Consider the following 9830-nt stretch of genomic DNA (forward strand, 5'->3'; position numbering starts at 1 on the left):
CCAGGTTACAAATCCAGAAAAGCTCCTGCTTTGGACAGAGTGAGTGCACCTGTTTAAAACGTGCTCCAGCATTCTTAAACTGACAATGTTGGGAGTCTCTCGGGTTCAATCCTGGGTCCTCTTTTCTCTCCCTTTTATAGCCCTTCTGCCCTTAGAAAACTTGTCCAGTCACATGACTTCAATTAATTTATAAACTCTGATGACTCCAAATTTTTATCTTCTAAGCTCCACCTGCCTACCTAACATTTCAATGTGAACATCTCAGCCACCTAACTGTATCCCCTCTAATGCAGAACCCTTGATCATCCTGCAAAATCTTCTTCACTTCAATTTTCCTTGACTTAGTAGATGATACTAGTATCTACTTCCTTCTATTTCCCCTGACAACATCCAAGTTTAAGTAACTGCTCTACCTTGTCTGGGCAACTGTATCTGTCACCTGAAATGGTCTTCCTTTTGACAGTCATCTTTGTCCTCCTCCCACCATCCATTTTCCATACTGCTGCCACAGTGATTTCTTTTTTCTTTCAAGGAATGGTGTTTGATAGTGTCACATTCCTGAGTAAAGGCTTTACATGGTTTACCTTTGCTCTTAGAATCTAATCTCAAATTCTTTTTTTCTTTCTTTTTTTTTGCGGTATGCGGGCCTCTCACTGTTGTGGCCTCTCCTGTTGCAGAGCACAGGCTCTGGACACGCAGGCTCAGCGGCCATGGCTCACGGGCCCAGCCACTCTGCGGCATGTGGGATCTTCCCGGACCGGGGCACGAACCCGTGTCCCCTGCATCGGCAGGCGGACTCTCAACCAGTGCGCCACCAGGGAAGCCCTAATCTCAAATTCTTAATGCAACCTAAAGGTCCAGCACAACCTGGTCCCTTTCAATTAACACTTTTCCTGTCCTTTCTTAAACTCCAGATATACCAGTGCCTTAAATATGCAAAGACCCACCTGAGTGCAGGACCTTTGCAAACACTCTTTTTCCACCTTAACTCTCAAACACCTTTACAGAGTAACTTCTACTCATCTCTTAAGACCTAATTTAAATGCCACTGCCTCTGGGAAGCCCTCTCCATGTCCTGGACCAGGATAAGTGTGAGCTTAGTTTCCTTCTCCTTTTCCCATACTGTAAATATAAGATTCTTTATACAATTTTTGTGTACAGGCATACCTCGTTTTATTGTACTTTGCTTTATTGAGCTTTGCAGATATTGCATTTTTTATAAATTGAAGGTTTGTGGCAACTCTGTGTTAAGCAAGTCTATTAGCACCATTTTTCCAACAGCATTTGCCCACTTCATGTCTGTGTCACATTTTGGTAATTCTCCCTCTGTTTCAAACTTTTTTGTTAATATTATATTATACCATATTATATCATATTATTATTATTATATTTGTTATGGTGATCTGTGATCAGTGATCTTTGATGTTACTATTGTAACATCAACATTGTTTTGGATTGCCACGAACCTCACCCATATAAGACCATGAACTTAATAGATAAACGTTGTGTGTGTTCTGACAGCTCCACCAACCAGCCGTTACCCCATCTCTCCCTCTCCTCAGGCCTCCCTATTCCCTGACACACAACAATATTGAAATAAGGCTAATTAATAACCCTACAATGGCCTGTAAGTGTTCAAGTGAAAGGAAGATCCATACATCTCTCACTTTAAATCAAAAGCTAGAAATGATTAAGCTTAATGAGGAAGGCATGTCAAAAGCTAAGACAGGCTGAAAGCTGGTCCTGTTGTGCCAAACAGCTAGCTAAGTTGTGAATGCAAATGAAATGATCTTGAAGGAAATTAAAGGTGCTACTCCAGTGAACACACAGATGATTTTTAAAAAGTGAAACAGATTTGTTGCCAATATGGAGAAAGTTTTAGTGCTCTGGAGAGAAGATCAAACCAACCACAACATTCCCCAAAGCCAAAGTCTAATCCAAAGCAAGTCCCTAACTCTCTTCAATTCTATGAAGTCTGAGAGGAGGTAGGAAGCTGCAGAAGAAAAGTCTGAAGCTAGCAGAGGTTGGTTCATAAGCTTTAAGCAAAGAAAGCATCTCCACAACATAAAAGTAAAAGGTGAAACAGCAAGTGCTGATGGTAGAAACCACAGCAAGTTATGCAGAAGATCTAGCTAAGCTCATTAATGAAGGTGGCTACATTAAACAACAGATTTTCCATGTAGATGAAACAGCCTTATAGTAGAAGAAGATGCCATCTGGGACTTTCATAGCTAGAGGGGACAAGTCAATGCCTGGCTTCAAAGGTTGAAAGGACAGGCTGACTCTCTGGTTAGGGGCTAATGCAGCTGGTGACTTTAAGTTGAAACCGATGCTCACTTACCATTCCAAAAATCCTAGGGCCCTTAAGAATTATGCTAAATCTATCCTGCCTATAAATGGAACAACAAAGCCTGGATGACTGCACACCTCTTTACAACATGGTTTACTGAATATTTTCAGCCACTGTTGAGGCCTGTTACTCAGAAAAAAAGATTCCTTTCAAATTATTACTGCTCATTGACAATGCACCTGGTCACCCAAGAGCTCTGATGGAGATGTACAAGATTAATGTTTTCATGCCTGCTAACATAACATCCACTCTTCAGCCTGTGGATCAAGGAGTAATTTCAATGTACAAGAATTTCAATGTTAAGACATGCATTTCATGGGACTTCCCTGGCAGTCCAGTGGTTGAGACTTTGCCTTCCAGTGCAGGGGGTGTGGGTTTGATCCTGGGTCAGGGAGCTAAGATCCCACATGCCTCACAACACATGCCAAAAAACCAAAACATAAAACAGAAGCAATACTGTAACAAATTCAGTAAAGACTTTTAAAATGGTCCACGTCAAAAAACTTAAAAATAAAAAAGAAATGCATTTCATAAGGCTATAGCTGTCATAGATAGTGATTCCTCAGATGGATGTGGGCAAAGTAAATTGAAAACCTTCTAGAAAGGATTCAACATTCTCGATGCCATTAAGAACGTTCATTATTCATGGGAAGAGGTCAAAGTATCAACATTAGCAGGAGTTTGGAAGAAGTTGATTTCAACCCCCATGGATGATTTTGAGGGGTTCAAGACAGTGGAGAAAGTAACTACTGGTGTGGTGGAAACAGCAAGAGAACTAGAATTAGAAGTGGAGCCTGAAGATGTGACTGAATTGCTGCAATATCATGATAAAACTTAAACAGATGAAGAGTTGCTTCTTATGGATGAACAAAGAGTGGTTTCTTTAGATGGAATCTACTCCTGGTGAAGATACTCTGAAGATTGTTGAAATGACAACAGAGGATTTAGAACATTACATAAACTTAGCTGATAAAACAGTGGCAGCAGGGCTTCCCTGGTGGCGCAGTGGCTGAGAGTCCGCCTGTCGATGCAGGGGACACGGGTTCGTGCCCCGGTCTGGGAAGATCCCACATGACGCGGAGTGGCTAGGCCCCTGAGCCATGGCCGCTGAGCCTGCGCGTCCGGAGCCTGTGCTCCGCAACGGGAGAGGCCGCAACAGTGAGAGGCCCGCGTATCGCAAAAACAAACAAAAAAAAAACAGTGGCAGGGTTTGAGAGGGCTGACTCCAATTTTGAAAGAAGTTCTACTTCATGAAAGGAAGAGTCAATCGATGTGGCAAACTTCATTGTTGTCTTATTTTAAGAAACTGCCACAGCCACCCCAGCCTTAGCAACCACCACCCAGATCAGTCAGCAGCCATCAACATCTAGGCACAGATGATGGTTAGCATTCTGAAGCAATAAAGTCTTTTTTTAATTAAGGTATGTACATTGTTTTATTAGGCAATGGTATTGCACACTTAATAGACTACAGTATAGTGTAAACATAGCTTTTATTTGCATTGGAAAACCAAAGAATTTGTGTGACTTGTTTTACTGCAAAACTCGCTTTACTGCAGTGGTCTGCATCTGATCCTACAGTATCTCCAAGGTGTGCCTCTGCTGTGAGCTTCCTAATTAGCCTGTGAGCGTCAACAGAAGCAGAGGCAATGTCTGTAGTGTCACCTACTGAATGTTCAGCAGCTAGCAAACTACTTGGAATGTACTTTGTAGAGAAACAGTAAATACAGCATTTTTAGAAAACTCACTAATGAAGAAAGCAAGTATATTAAAAGATCAACTAATGATGGCAGCCCTATTAGTTAAGGCTTTCCAGAGAAACAGAACCGATAGGATACAGACAAAGGGAGATTTATTTAGAGGAATTGGCTTATGTGATGACAGAGGCTGGCAAGTCCCAAGATCTGTAGGATGAACTGGCAAGCTGGAGACCCAGGAGTGCTGATAGCTTAGTTCCAGTCCAAGTCTGAAGGTCCAAGAGCCAGGGGAGCCGATGCCCAAGTTCAAAATTCTTCCTTCCAGGAAGGAAGAATTCTCTCTTGCACAGGGAAAAGTCAGCCTTTTTGTTCTATTCAGGCCTTCAACTGATTAGATTAGGCCCACTCACATTATGGAGTGCAATCTTCTTTACTCAGTCTACTGATTTAAATGTTAATCTCACCCCAAAACATCCTCACAGCAAAATCCAGTATAATGTTTGACCAAATATCTGGGCACCCTATAGACCAGTCATTAATTTTGGTGCATAAAATTATTATATCAGCCAAATAATCCCATGGGTCTGTCTTTTTATTGGCCATTAAATGTCCTTATGTCTCCAAAATATTAATGTCAAAGCCAAAATCCTAACACACAAAGAAAGGGTTTTAGGAAAGTCAGTTTGTCTGACATGTTGCTGCACAACTCTGTTTATGATTTTCCTTTCCTAACTGCTGAGGTGGATTTTACTTCAAAAACATAAAAGCCAGAAAATGATAGTAGAACTAATCATGTTAGATGGTCCATGGGCTCTCCCTACATCCCCATCACCACCACAGATACATTCCCAACAACTAACACAAGTCTGTGTGTTTTTTTCTGAAGCTCCAGAGACAACTAAAGTAAGTCACTGTAAAGAAAAAGAAATTTAGACATGGATACTCAATACAATTTTTTGCAGAGTCTATGGGAAAGAATTTTAAATAAAAAGTTAGCTATTGAATATTTACAGGGATCCTCTTAAAGGATGATCCACAGTCTCTATCTTTGTTTCTCTGTACGTCCTTCCTCATCTTTCCATCCTCAAAGATGCAAATCTGTACCCTTATTTTGAAGAAATGCTCAGTCTTGTCATGGGGTCCATTGCCTTCCCCTATCCATGGCTCACAGTAACACAATTACACATTCTAGTACATTTTCTGAAGAGTATTCCTTCTATAAAAAGGGGGCAAAGACCTCCAGCAAAACACTGCACAGTGGAAGAGTTTTGACATTCCAAATCTTTTAATACATTGGGTTCTTTCATTAGTCAGCTCTCCAAATGTTATGGACTGAATGTTTGTGTTGTGGTTGCCAAGGGAGAGGGCAGGGGGGAGAGGGATGGACTGGGAGTTTGGGGTTGGCAGATGCAAACTATTACATTTAGAATGGATAAATGACAAGGTCTTACTGTATAGCACAGGGAACTATATCAAATCTCCTGCGATAAACCATAATGGAAAAGAATATTTTAAAAGAATGTACATATGTGTATAACTGAGTCACTTTGTTGTACAGCAGAAATTAGCACAACATTGTAAATCAACTATATTTCAATTAAAAAAAGAGTCACATGTTGAAATCCTATTCCCCAATGTGATGGTACTAGGTTTGGCCTTTGGGAGGGAATTAAGTAATGAGGGTGGAGTCTTCATGAATGGGATTAGTGCCCGTATAAAAAGACACAAGGGAGCTTGCTTTCTCTCTCTCTACTCTCTGCCATTGTAAGGATGCCATGTACTATGGTGGCACGCTGATCTTAGACTTCCAGCCTCCAAAACTGTGAGGAATATATTTCTGATAAGCCACCAAACATACAATATTTACTGTGTCCCTACTACATGCCAGGCCCTATTCATTTTGAAGGGTCCACCACCAATATAAGGTAAAGATATGTCCCTTCTCACTTTCAACCATCAGAACACAGTATATATACACACATACATGCAAATACACTTCATGGGAAAACAATACTTTCCCAAATGTAAATTTCTCTGCAAAAGTTTCCCCTGCCCACAGTGCAGATAGCCTTTTTTTTTTTTTTTTTTTTTTTTTTGCGGTACGCGGGCCTCTCACTGTTGTGGCCTCTCCCGTTGCGCAGCACAGGCTCCGGACGCGCAGGCCCAGCGGCCATGGCTCACGGGCCCAGCCGCTCCGCGGCATGTGGGATCTTCCCAGACCGGGGCACGAACCTGTGTCCCCTGCACGGCAGGTGGACTCTCAACCACCGCGCCACCAGGGAAGCCCCGCAGATAGCCTTTTACATTTCAATACAGGGCAAGTGGTCTGAGTTCCTCTATATGCACTGTCTTGTTCATACCAAGTCAGGCTATATTTCTGCCTAAGAAACTAGCAGAGAACAGCATGCATATGCAACATAAACATCTGCCTCACATAACCACTCCTAGGTACAAATGACTTGAAAAAAAAATTTGAAGTTATCATTTTTTTGTTTCTCCTTTTACCATTTTCCAAACTCCCCCTGCCCCCACTTCCGCACAACTGGTTTCAGTAGGCAGAAGGGGAACAGAAGTGGGTAAAAAGGATGGGCATTCCTTCCAGTTACACAAATATATACCATGTATATATATGTATATAAATACGCACATATACATATACATGTATTTACATAGTCAAACTTCATGTGCCTTAAAATAAAATGTAACATGTTGTCAGAGGAAAGCTCTTTCCCAAATGAAACTTTGCAAGATGGATTTTTAAAGTAGGATCATACTGCAGTCACTGGGTTCTTGAAAGGTGACCTCCACCCACAACTACATTAGTCAGCAATTCAATTTCCTCAGTATCTTAAAGAGGTGATAATAGCTGCAAATTGTCCTGACATATGCTACCAGCTACTTCTTTAAAACAACAGTTATACAACTTGCTTTCTCTCAATTTGAATTTTTTAAAAAAATGTTCTTCTTTAACAGTAGTTTTACATTTTCAAACTCAAGTTTGGAATTGAAAGTTGGGAACTCATATGTGCAGGAAGATCCAACAGCCAGTCTCAACTAAGCATATTAAAGTCACTTTTACGGATACATAATTGCACCTTTTCTCAATCTCATTACTGAGATTGGTAGGTGGGGTGGGTAATATTAACCACAGTTCAGAGTAGGCGAAATGGAAGCTTAAAGAAATTAGAGTGTGAATATTCTCAACTCTGTCTTGAGTCCCCATTCTTCCATTACCCCAAAGAACTCTTGTACTATATAATCATAGATTCAACAAAACTTTATGTAATAGCCTCATAAAATTCTAACTTTAATGCCTCCTGTTTATCTGAGTGCCAAGCTTGTGATTCCAAATGTCTCTTGTCCATTTCTTGTTGTATATTTGACCATAATTCAAACTGAACTGAACATCTCCTATGACCTTTTTCTCCTTCACTAATTCCTATTGCTAGCACCTCCATAACCAGCTCTGACTTAAAAACCTTCAGATTTTTAGGGATTCTCCCATCCCTTTCCACAAATAAAATTAGTGTGATGTCATCCAACTCCTCCCCTCAGAAATCTTCAGTAGCTCCACATTTTCTACCACAATTAGCTAAAACTTCTCCCAGGTCCTTAGCATCCTTGAATAACAGGTGGAAATCATCTTCTCTACCAACTTCATTTTCAGTTGCTACCCATCCCTTGTCCTGGTTCTAATCAAATTTGCATACTTGACTGCCTTGTAAAGATACTAGAATCATTCTTGAATGTCTACCTTTTATGTTTTTCTTTTTACCCGAAATACTTTCCACCAATGACTCAGTCATCACTATTCTTTCCTTGTATGGCTGCTAAAATTAATGTCTACACCAAAAATTCAGCTATTCAACATTTTGGTATGATTTATTACTTGCTTTCTGAAATTTTTCTCATCTTTGAAATTCTTAAAGAAAATATGAAAATAGATAAGTTGAATTTTATATACCTTCCCAAGTACCCTAGCCCAGAGATTAGACACACTCAAGCAATGTGGGTGGCAAGGGTAGTTCTGAACTAGAAATCTGCAAGCTTAGCCTACTAGCTTGCAGTGTGATTTTGGATAACTCATTTAACCTCCTGGATTGCAAGATCTCTATCTACAAATATAGGAATAGTAAAATAGGGGGAAAAAAATCCCTCAAAACTCATTTCCTGCCCATCTTCATGATTCACCCACTGAATTATTCCCATCAGCATATAAATAGTGATATCACCATCACCCAGACCCCTCACTGCCTTCCACCAACCACTCCATTTTTCTGATGCCCTTTATGGCAAGGCTGCTCAAAAATGTTATTCCATTGGTTTTTTTTTCACTTCCATTTTTTCCTCAGCCCATTCTAATCAGATACTTTGCTTTTTGCACACTAGTAAACAATGTGTGCTAAGGTAACAAATTATCTCCATTCTGCCAATCCAGTGATCAATTCTTAGTTCTCATTTGACTGAATCTATTAGCAGCATTTAAAATTACAGATCACTCTATCCTTCTTTTTTGTTTGTTTGGGGTTTTTTTCTTCCAGTTTTATTGAGCTATAACTGACATACAGCACTGTATAAGTTTCAGGTGTACAGCATAATGATTTGACTTACATACGTCATGAAATGGGTACCGCAATAAGCTTAGTGAACATCCATCATCTCCTATAGATACAAAACAAAAGAAGTAAAAAAAAATTTCCTTGTGATGAGAACTCAGTATTTACTCTCAACAATTTTCATATATAACACACAGCAATGTTAATTTTATTTATCATGTTGTACATTACATCCCTAGTACTTATTTACCTTATAACTGAAAGTTTGTATCTTTTGACCACTTTTATACAATTCCCCCTCCCCGGCCCCTCGCCTCTTGTAACCACAAATCTGATCTCTTTTTCTATTAGGCATTTTGTTTGTGTACTTGTTTTTGAAGTATAAATGACCTACAATATTATGTTAGTTCCTGTTACACAATATAGTGACTTGATACTTTTGTACATTTCAAAATGATCATCATGATAAGTCTAGCTACCATGTCACCATGCAAAGGTATCACATAATTATTGACTATATTCCCCACACTGTACATTTCACACCAGTGACTCATTTATTTTGCAGCTATAAGTTTGTACCTCAATCTCCCTCACCTATATCTCTCTTGAGAGGGAAAAGTCCTTCTTGAAATACATGCTTAGCCTGCCTTCTAGAATGCCACACTACTCTGAGTCTTTCTCTTATCTCACCTTCTCCTACCTCTTACCTACCAAGGCTCTATCTTCAGCCCATTTCTCTTTTCAACATACATTAATTCACTAGACACACATTTAACTTTAATATCATCTACACATATATGCTCAAACCTATATCCATTTGTAACCTTTCATTTACACCTTTCATATACACTGCTTATTAAACATCACCACTTGGATGTCTAATAGGCATCTCACTTTTAACATGTCCAAGATAAAACCCTTTAACAGGGCTTCGCTGGTGGTACAGTGGTTGAGAGTCTGCCTGCCGATACAGGGGACACGGGTTCGTGCCCCGGTCCGGGAAGATCCCACATGCCGCGAAGCAGCTAGGCCCGTGAGCCATGGCTTCTGAGCCTGCGCATCCGGAGCCTGTGCTCCGCAACGGGAGAGGCCACAACAGTGAGAGGCTCATGTACCGCAAAAAAAAAAAAAGAAAAACCCTTTAACAAAACTTGCTCTCTTTAAAATCTCCAAATTTTCTCTTCCCTTACACTTCCCCATCTCTGTAAGTGGCAATACCTCTCCTTCC

The 9830-nt window shown here is 40.2% G+C and overlaps 1 long non-coding RNA gene across 1 annotated transcript in view; it reads right to left on the minus strand.

Annotated features, from left to right (window-relative positions):
* LOC114893303 overlaps positions 1–8710 on the minus strand; it is a 54316-nt gene extending 45606 nt beyond the window's left edge. Inside the window, exon 1 of the long non-coding RNA XR_003792860.1 lies at positions 8658–8710. This is a non-coding gene — a long non-coding RNA (uncharacterized LOC114893303). The remainder of the gene's footprint in view (positions 1–8657) is intronic.
* Positions 8711–9830: the final 1120 nt, after the last annotated feature.

Source organism: Monodon monoceros, unplaced genomic scaffold, assembly GCF_005190385.1.
Source record: "Monodon monoceros isolate NGI ecotype Baffin Bay Population unplaced genomic scaffold, NGI_Narwhal_1 Super_Scaffold_12, whole genome shotgun sequence".
Classification (NCBI taxonomy): domain Eukaryota; kingdom Metazoa; phylum Chordata; class Mammalia; order Artiodactyla; family Monodontidae; genus Monodon; species Monodon monoceros.